The following is a 9,353-nucleotide window of genomic DNA, read 5'->3' on the forward strand; positions in this document are numbered from 1 at the left end:
CCACTCAGCCGTGATAGGCTACATAAACATTTACGTAGCCTATCACGGCTGACTGCAAGGATTAGGGATGGGGGAGAATTTCTCGCCGAAACTTCGGGGGGCCGAGCGCCAACGTGTTCGGCCCCCCGAAGTAGTTTCAGGGAGAAATTCTCCGCACACACCCCCGCCCCCCGCCCCCCCCCGGGATGGGACTTACCTTTCCCAAATGTCCCTCCCAGCGGCGGGTCCCGGCGGCGGTTTGTCAGGTCTTCGATTTGCAAAGTCAGCCGTGATAGGCTACGGAAATCGTCACGTAACCTATCACCGGTGACTTAAAATAAAAGCGCATACAGCTAATGGCAGCCCCCATAGGGAGCCGCCATTCACGTTCCTTATTTGGTCGCTGTAGTCTACGTAAAGATTACATAGACTATGGCGAAAATAAGGGCAACGCTATTTGCATTGCCCTTATTTTCGCCGTAGTCTACGTAAATCTTTACGTAGACTACAGCGACCAAATAAGGAACGCGAATGGCGGCTCCCTATGGGGGCCGCCATCTGCGTACGTGCTTTTTTAAAAAAAAGTCACCCGTGATAGGCTACGTGATGATTAACGTAGCCTATCACGGCTGACTTTGCAGATCTAGCCGTGATAGGCTACGTTAATCGTCACATAGCCTATCACGGGGGCGTTTTTTTTTTAACTTTTTATTTCGCGGCCTGGCGAGGTGAGGTGCCTCCTCTCCGGCCTGAATTTCGGCCGGGCGAGGTGGGAAGCCTCCCCCCCGGCCTGAATTTTGGCCAGGCGTGGCGGGAAGCCTCCCCCCCCCGGCCTGAACTTCGGGGGGAGCAGCGAAGCGCCTCCCCCCCACCGCGAAGCAAGCTGCGAGACCAGGTAAGTGGCTTTCGTGCACTCCTAGCAGGGCTGCAAATGGTGGCGGCTATGGCCGCCGCCATTTGCATTCCCGGCCGGCCAGGATTCGCAGCAGGAGGGACGGGGCACCTCCCGCCTTGCCAGAATTTCAGGGGGGAGGGACGGGACGCCTCCCCCCCCGGCCAGAATTTCAGGGGGGAGGGACGGTGCACCTCCCCCCCAGCCAGAATTTTGGGGGGAGGGACGGGGCGCTTCCCCCCCACCGTGAATCAGCTTTCAGGAACAGGTAAGTGACATCCCTACAGCAGAGTTCTCGATGCATGTTTGGCAACATCTCAAGGGGAAGCCAATTGGGAATTGGTAGGAGTTATAGGGGGAAAGTACTCATCCCCACTCATCTGATGCTTCCCTGCTGGAAATCCCCAACCTATCAACCATCACACCAGTACACTTTCCAGCTGTTTAGTGGTGGACCAGGTGGCCTCACCCAGGTCAATTGCTGAACATGTCATTCCAGAATCAGTGCATTCTGAAACTATAAGAAATATATTTTCACCACCCAGCTCTAAGGGGAGCCATTGCTAGGGATGGGCAAACTCACCCCCATCCATGCCACGCAATGCTTGCTGGACGCCTGCTGGCCACATGACCCTGCTCGTGGTCCAGGGGCACCCTCAGAGCAGCGAGAGGCATCCCGCTCCTCCACTGAGCCACCATTCTGTGCAAAGTGGTGGCTCAGCCTTTTCTGTAAAGGCCAATTTTGCATAAGGTTCTTGTGTGTGTAAGGTTCTAGTCCTCATGGTTACCAAAAAAAGAAAAGAAAAGGAAGGCAAAGGCCTTGCTAAATTGGTGGTAGTGGTGGTGGGGAGAGAAACCATGCTGATCTACCTTAACAAAAAAGGTGCATGAGCCCCAATCTAGCACCCATAGTGACATATTAACCCTATTCAGGTGTTCTGCCTGAATGTGTGAGGATGCAAAGTGTGTAGGGGATGGGGACATGTACTCCAGCCCCACCCGCAATGTCCCTGCATGTGCTGGTCCCTCCACATTCAATGGCAAAGGTCTGAAGGGAGATTCTGTGCATGTTCAGCTTAGAAGCTCTCCCACAATTGGGAATAATCCCTGATCACATGGTGTCTTCCAAGCGTGCATCCTGCTGGGTGTGTTTAGAACAGTGGAGGCTGCAGAAGCACCTTGGAGAGCTCCTTTTGAGTTCTGACTGAAACCTGGGGTGGATTTACTGCCTCTCTGGCATCGGAGCCATCAGCCTTGCTTGTTTTAGAATCTCCCACACATGTTCAGGTTGAATGTCTGAACTGAATGTCTGAACAGGGCCATTCTGTCTTCATATAATGGCTGGGGATGAGATTTCATGTTATTGAAGAGAACAGCTGTATGCCTGTGTGCTGTGCTCTCTCTCTCTTTTTTAAGTTCCACAGTGACCTGGGTTATAGTATCAGAGTGCAAATCAAGAGGTGTTTCTCAGACTGATTTATTTTTAAACGCAAGGACTGCAAGTGCATGTCCCTACTTGAGGGGTACAGTGAGGGAAATGAGTAAACTCTAATTTGTTAAACATAATAATGGAAGAAGAAAAGAGCCTCAAAGAAGGGGATACCAAATGGTGGGGGAGAGACTTGGCGTTAGTCCGTGACACACAGGCACCATCCAGTAGGTGCCCACATGAGTCTTGTAGCCACATTTCAAACCAAATTCACAAGTGCAAGTATGTGTGTGTCAGTGCATGTATGTATTTAAAATCACATTTTACCAGCAAGTCAGCCTTGTAGCTTGATTGGTAATACACGATATGTCTATACATCTTATCTCTATACAACAGCTGGCTGTATGCATAGAAAGTTGCCTTATACAGTCAGGCATTGACTGGGTTCACAGAACACGCTAACCCATACTCCGTGGTTGAATGTGGGTTGCTGTTCACCTGTGGGCTGTTGTTGTACCATGGGTTATCACATTGTCTGAACGCAGTACATTTTTCATAGGGTGGCTTGTTAACCATGCAGTGTGGCTTATTTTCTCAAACAAGATACCTTGAGAACCCGTGGTTTGTTGTTGGATTGTTCAGGGTGGTTAACAAGCCACACTGCATGGCTAACAAGCCCTCCTGTGGAAAACATGCTGCATTCAGCCAACGTGACAACTCCACGGTTCAACAACAACCCACACTCAGCCACTGAGTGTGGGCTAGCATGTTCTGTGAACTCAGTCTATGGGTCCAGGATTATCTACTGTAACTGGCACAGTGGTTCTCTAGGGGTGAGCAACTTGTGGCCTTCTAGATGTTTTGGTCTACATCTCCCATTGGCCTTCGCCAAACGTGAGGGGTGAAGGGAGTTGTAGGCCAAAACAGTGGAGGACCACCAGTTGCTCACCCCTGCTCTAGGGTCTCAGGAAGAGATGGCGGCTAGCTCTGCAACCCTTTCAAGTGAAGATGTCAGGATGCATGCAAAGCATGTGCGCTATCACTTGATGCATGGAACTTTCCCCAAGGCATTTGTCCATATCAGAAGCCCCTAGGGACCAGGTGCCAGTTCTGTACTTCCCATATCTCTGAGATCACTGGGTGGGTGGAGGGATATCTTCTAGACCAAGCACGAAGAATTCAGAGCCTCTGCACAATCCTAGTACATACTCTGTGGTCTGGAAATGCAGAGCAGTGACAGAGACGAGACGGAGTTGATCAAGAGCTTTGGTGGCCAGAAAAAGGAACATTCCTACAAAACTTGTTGCTCTTGTTCATGGATCCCTTCATCTATACCTCCTGTCTTGGATGACCATGGGTCCTATTTTACAGAGGACAATCCTCTGTTTGAAGGGCTGTCCAGTACAAAGCCAGTTTGAAGGACCCTCAGAATGGAGAGCCCAGGAGACTTGAAGTTGCCTATCAACAGTACTTGGACAGCAGACTGATCCCCTGGTCACAGTCTTCCCCTCTACGGTGAGATGTGTTGTCCTTCTATTTTAAATCATAGTACTGATTTCTAAACTTGCATCTGTACCTACTAATCAGTGTATGCAAAGTTCATGCAAAGCCCTGTCCTCTTTTTGGGGTGTTGTATAAGGGGACACTCCTTCAGTATTCCATGAGTCCTGGCCTTTCTTCCTCTCTGCTTCTCCACAATTTAGCTAACAGGGCCAAGTGCTCTTAGCTAACATGGGCAAACCCCATTTCCAATAAAACACAGTTGAATGATTGTCTGCATGATTTATTCCCTGTACTGTCATCAGCTTCACTGGATGCAACTTTCCTGGTCATGGAAGTTTGGTTTTGGAGTGGTAGCAGAGTGACATTTCTCTTGAAGGTCATCAACACCAAGCATTTCCATGCAAGCACTTGACTAAGACACCCTTTCTTGAATTCATGGTTTGCAAAGGTTGAGCTACATCAGAAGTGGGGGATATGCAGCCCAGGGAGAGCATCCATACCTTGGCCCACTTTGCAAGCTCCACCCGCTTTGCAAAACCCCAGCCACTTCAGCTCCAGCCATGCCCAGTGCTGGAATGCAGTTCCTAACAGTTTTCGGTGAAGATAATGTGAACCGTTCTGGTAGCCGTTCCCATTCAAAACAATCAGAAGAGATCACCACCTATTTCCTAGGCATTCCATTGAGGAAACACCACCATCCAGTCCAGCCCATTAACATACAGAAATTGTTCACACAACATGCTAACCACTGTATGGTTGAGTGTGGGTTGTTGTTGAACTGTGGGTTGCTTGCTGAACCACGCGTTAGCATTTTCCGCAGGGTGGCTTGTCCACCATGCAGTGTGGCTTGTTAACCACCCTGAACAACCCAGCGACAAACCATGGGTTCTCAGTGTGGTATGTTCAAGAAAAATAAGCCACACTGCATGGTTAAGAAGCCACCTTGTGGAAAACACGCTAACCCACAGTTCAACGAACAGCCCATGGTTCAACAAACAACCCACACTCAACTACATGAGTGTGGGTTAGCGTGTGGTGTGAACCCATTCAGTCTCTACTTGTCCAAAGGAAAGCTGCTTGTTCACTTTAATAATAGTTTGTTTTTAGCCCACATGTCCAAGCAGACATATGATTTGATGACATGTTACGTTAGATGTGTAGTGTGTAGGCCAGGGGTGGGAAGATGGCAGACCTTCAGAAGGTTTAGATTGCAACTCCCAGAACCCCCTGCCAGCATGGCCCATGGTCAAACATGCTGAGAGTTGAAGTCCAGAATATCTGGAGATCTACTTTCTGGTGTAGGTGATCCTGCCATTTTTATTTACTTTCATTTAAGTGCATGGGGCACCAATCCAGATTGGAACTACCACACACAGGTGGTGGTAGTGGGGGGTTAAATCTTCCCATCCAGCTGCTTTTTTACCCCTTTACATCCCCTGCCCCCATATTGCAGGGGCTAAAGAAAAAAATCCACTGGCCCCAGCCAGCATGGCCACTGGTCAGGAATTATGGGAGCTGTAGCCCAAAACATCTGGCAGGCAACAGGTTGCCTATCTGGGCAATGATTCCCAAACATCCTTACCTGATGAGATATGCCCATGACGCCTAGGGATGTCAGAGAATTCTGCCACGGATCTCGGGGAGGCCGAATGCCAGTGCATTCGGCCCCCCAAAATCGGTGGCGGAACGGTTTGCCCCCCCGCCCCCCTGGGACGGGACTTACCTTGGGCGGATCTTCCTGGCGGTGGTGGCTCCGGCGGTGGTTCAGCGGCGGTGGCCGCCACCGCCATTTCCAGTTAAAAACAAGCAAAAACAAAAAAACGTGATAGGCTACGTAAAGATTTACGTAGCCTATCACAGCTAGATTTTTAAAAAACACCATGATAGGCTACGTAAATGTTTACGTAGCCTATCACGGCTGATTTAAAAGAAAAAAGAAAAAACACACGTACGCTACGCTATTTGCGTTCCCCTTATTTTCACCGTCTTAGTCTACGTAAATGTTTACGTAGACTAAGATGTGCCAAAATAAGGAACGCAAATGGCAGCGCCCATGGGCACCGCCATTTGCGTATGTGCGTTTTTTCTTTTCTCTTTTAAATCAGCCGTGATAGGCTATGTAAACATTTACGTAGCCTATCACGGCTGACTGGAGGGACGCAAACGGCGGCAGCTATGGCCGCCGCCATTTGTGTCCCTGCTAGCCAGTGGCCGGATGTCCGGCCGCTGGCGGAGCCGGCCAGCGGCTCCGCAGAATCCCTGCGGAGTGGAGCCGGCCAGCCAGGATTCGGGGGGGAGGGACGGAGCGCCTCCCCCCCGGCCAGAATTTTGGGGGGAGGGATGGAGTGCCTCCCCCCCACCGCGAATGTCACCCTTCGAAAAGGTAAGTGACTTTCGTACATCCCTAATGACTCCCCACTGCACACTCAGCCTTAGAAATTAAGCACTGCCTCTCCTACCAGTTCCTTCTCTTCACTCCTGGCTTGGCCCACTCAGTCAGAGAGGACAGCTGAAGAGGCAGCTATAAGCAAGGAGGAGGAATAGCCCACAGGGGTGGGCAGCAGGCCCCTGTTGGGCCTCAGCAGGAGTCCAATGTAGGGATATCAGAGAAATCAGTTTGGGGAATGGAGTTCAACAAGTTTTCCTAGGCTCTGTCCCTGGACTTCGTTTCAGTTCCTGCAGCAGCACCTGACTCAATCTGCAGTGAGCTGGGCCAGTTCCCAGATTTCCCAGGAAATTTGTGGAATTTTGTGCATTGAGGGCAGGGCAGGCAGGGAAGGTTCTGCAATTTGCACAAATTACGGTGAAATTTGTGAAATTTGTGCAAATTACGGCCAAATGTGCATAATTTCTGCAAATTCGGCTGTTCTTTGCACAAACTGTGGGACCTCCCCTCCCCCAAGCACAGGCAAAAAAGTCCCTGGAGCTCAGAGAACAGCCCACAGCTCAGCTTGCACACACAAAGCGAGTCATACATGCCGTGGAACTCCATCGAGCCGAACAGAACCAGATTTCCTAGCGACAGACATCCCTAGCCCAATTACTCTGACCCCTGACATTGGGGATCCAGCTTCCTTCAACCCCCTGCCCCAACTCTATTGATGTTAAAAGCAGATGCATCACCACCAGCACCACCTGCTTTATACTTGAATTGGGCAGACAGAACGAATGAATGAAAACACACACACACACACACAAAGAGGACCTGCAAAGAATCATAAACATGCTGCAGTGTATCCTCATCTCCTAAGAGAAGCACCTCTGTTCAGGGTGCATCAAGCAGGCCACACCTGTCTTTTGTTTCTCAGTGGCCCCATTTTGGCTCCATTTTGGTCAGCACTCACCACCTGAATTCGCTATTAAAGGGAACGAAGGCTGTCTCTGCATCACGTCTATTTTTGCCCTTAGAGCTACAGCTACCCTACTTAACACAAAAAAACAGTATTCAGAGGAAGGTTAGAACAGGTTGCTGAGTTGTTCTAGAACTGGTGTCCATTAGCAAGCTCCTCCTCATTGAATAACGATTATGAATGGTTTTTCTGATTACAGAAAGCAATTGGTGTTAATACTAGCATTCTTCCTATGCAGATTGAACACTAATTGGCAGTGGGCTGGGGACATGATTCAGTGCCCTTCAGCAACAATGCAAGCGGGAGCCGCTCAACTCTGATTGGATTAGGAAGTCATACGTGCAATTTTGCAGTCACCTGTTCATCAAGGCTTCAGTAGGACACACAACTGAATCACGTCAGAATTCCTTTTATTTCCAGTCTCCTGTCTCCGAGTGCTGCTGGTTATTAGCCAAAACTGGACTGAGTGTGTTGCAAGATGGTGGTGGAAAATAGGATGGGAGTGGAAAGGCAGGAATCCTGAGCAGGGAGTACTCCCCACACTGCAACATTTTTTTTATTATTACATTTATTAAATTGCTACATTTATATCCTGCCTTTCTTCCTTTTGCAAGGAACCCAAGGTGGCTTACATGATCCCCCTCTTTTCCATTTTATCTTGCCAACAGCCCTGTGAGGCAGGTTAGGCTGAGAGTCAGTGACTGGCCCAAAGTCACCCAGTGAGCTTCATGGCCAAGTGGGGCCTAGAACCTGGGTCTCAGTCCAACGCTCTAACCACTACACCACACTGCCGCTCAGTGAGATTGTTTCAACCTTGATCAGGCGAGGAGAAATGATGATCAGCTTTAGAGTCTCTTTTCTTAGAGATTTTATTTGGTCACCCCAGTCTACGGCCACCGGTGCCCTGCAGTGTGCTTGTGGAGCTCCTGCCCAAGTAGGGCTCCCCATTCTCTTCAATGACTGGCTCAAAGTCACCCAGTGAGCTTCACAGCTGAGTGGAGTCTAGACCCTGGATCTCCCGGCTCCCAGTTCAACACTCCAACCACTGCACCATGCTGGCTCTTTGTTGCAGGTCTCACTTGCACTCTTTGAGAGTGCAGTCTCTTTCTTGAACGGCTTCACCCCACAACACTTTGCACAGCCTTCTCTTTTCTCAGCGGCAGGGCCCACACATGACCACTGCTAACTGCCACTTTCATTCTGCAAGCAGGGGTTCGGAGCTCCTGGCTGCTGCTGGAAGAGCCTCCTTCCCTTCCCCCAAATCCAAGCCAGAAAAGAGAACAGAATCCCCATAGCCCAGCATGTTGCCCCATGTGGGTTCTCGCCGTTCTATCATCCTGCAGCTGGAGACCAGAAGGGAACCAGACCCCGGCCTCTCCCATTGGCCAGGGGACCACTGCGGGTTGCAGCCCTTGCCTCCAGGAAGAACATCATGGCCAGGGGATGATTGTTGGCCAGAAATGCTGCATTTGCTTTCCCCCTCCTTGCCAAACACACACACACACACACACACACACACACACACACACAGCTCCAATGCTTGCTTTCCTCTTCTCTCCCTACTGCTCCCCCCCTTTTTAAAAAATCATTCATGACTATGAGACTGTGATCCTTCAGGCCGGAAGTGTTCTTTTATCTCATCATTGTAGAGTTTTTCTACATGATGCTGTTAATCAGCTGTATTTGCTTCCGGTTCCATCGCAGAATTAAGATCCTACACGAGGAGCATTTCCTTGCCTACTTTTCCACTACCTAAGCTCTAGGTAGCACTGTGGTATAGCAGAATAGCACAAATACACATGAGGAAATCGTGCTTTCTTTTGCTCTCACAATTAAAGGCTGCATTTTCCTTGCTCTAAAAGAACTCACTGAAAGTGCTGGTTAGACACAGAAGGGAAACCAGAGGGTCACAACGTCATCTAAACAACCTGTAAACAAATGTGAGTAGCAAATGATGAGAGGACACTACGATCAACAATTGGGGCCTCCCTCTGCGTGCCACCTCCAAGGGAGGCTTGGGAGGTGGCAACAAGGGAGAGGGCCTTCTCAGTGGTGGCCCCCCAACTGTGGAATGAGCTCCCCACTGAGGCCTGCCTGGCACCGACACAGTCATCTTTTTGGTGCCAGATTAAGACCTTCCTCTCCTCCCAGGCGTTTAATGGTATATAATGGAGCATCTATACCTGCTGTTTTTGAACAG

Source organism: Heloderma suspectum, chromosome 12 (genome assembly GCF_057233095.1).
Source record: "Heloderma suspectum isolate Gila_16-S chromosome 12, 16-S_ref, whole genome shotgun sequence".
Lineage (NCBI taxonomy): Eukaryota > Metazoa > Chordata > Lepidosauria > Squamata > Helodermatidae > Heloderma > Heloderma suspectum.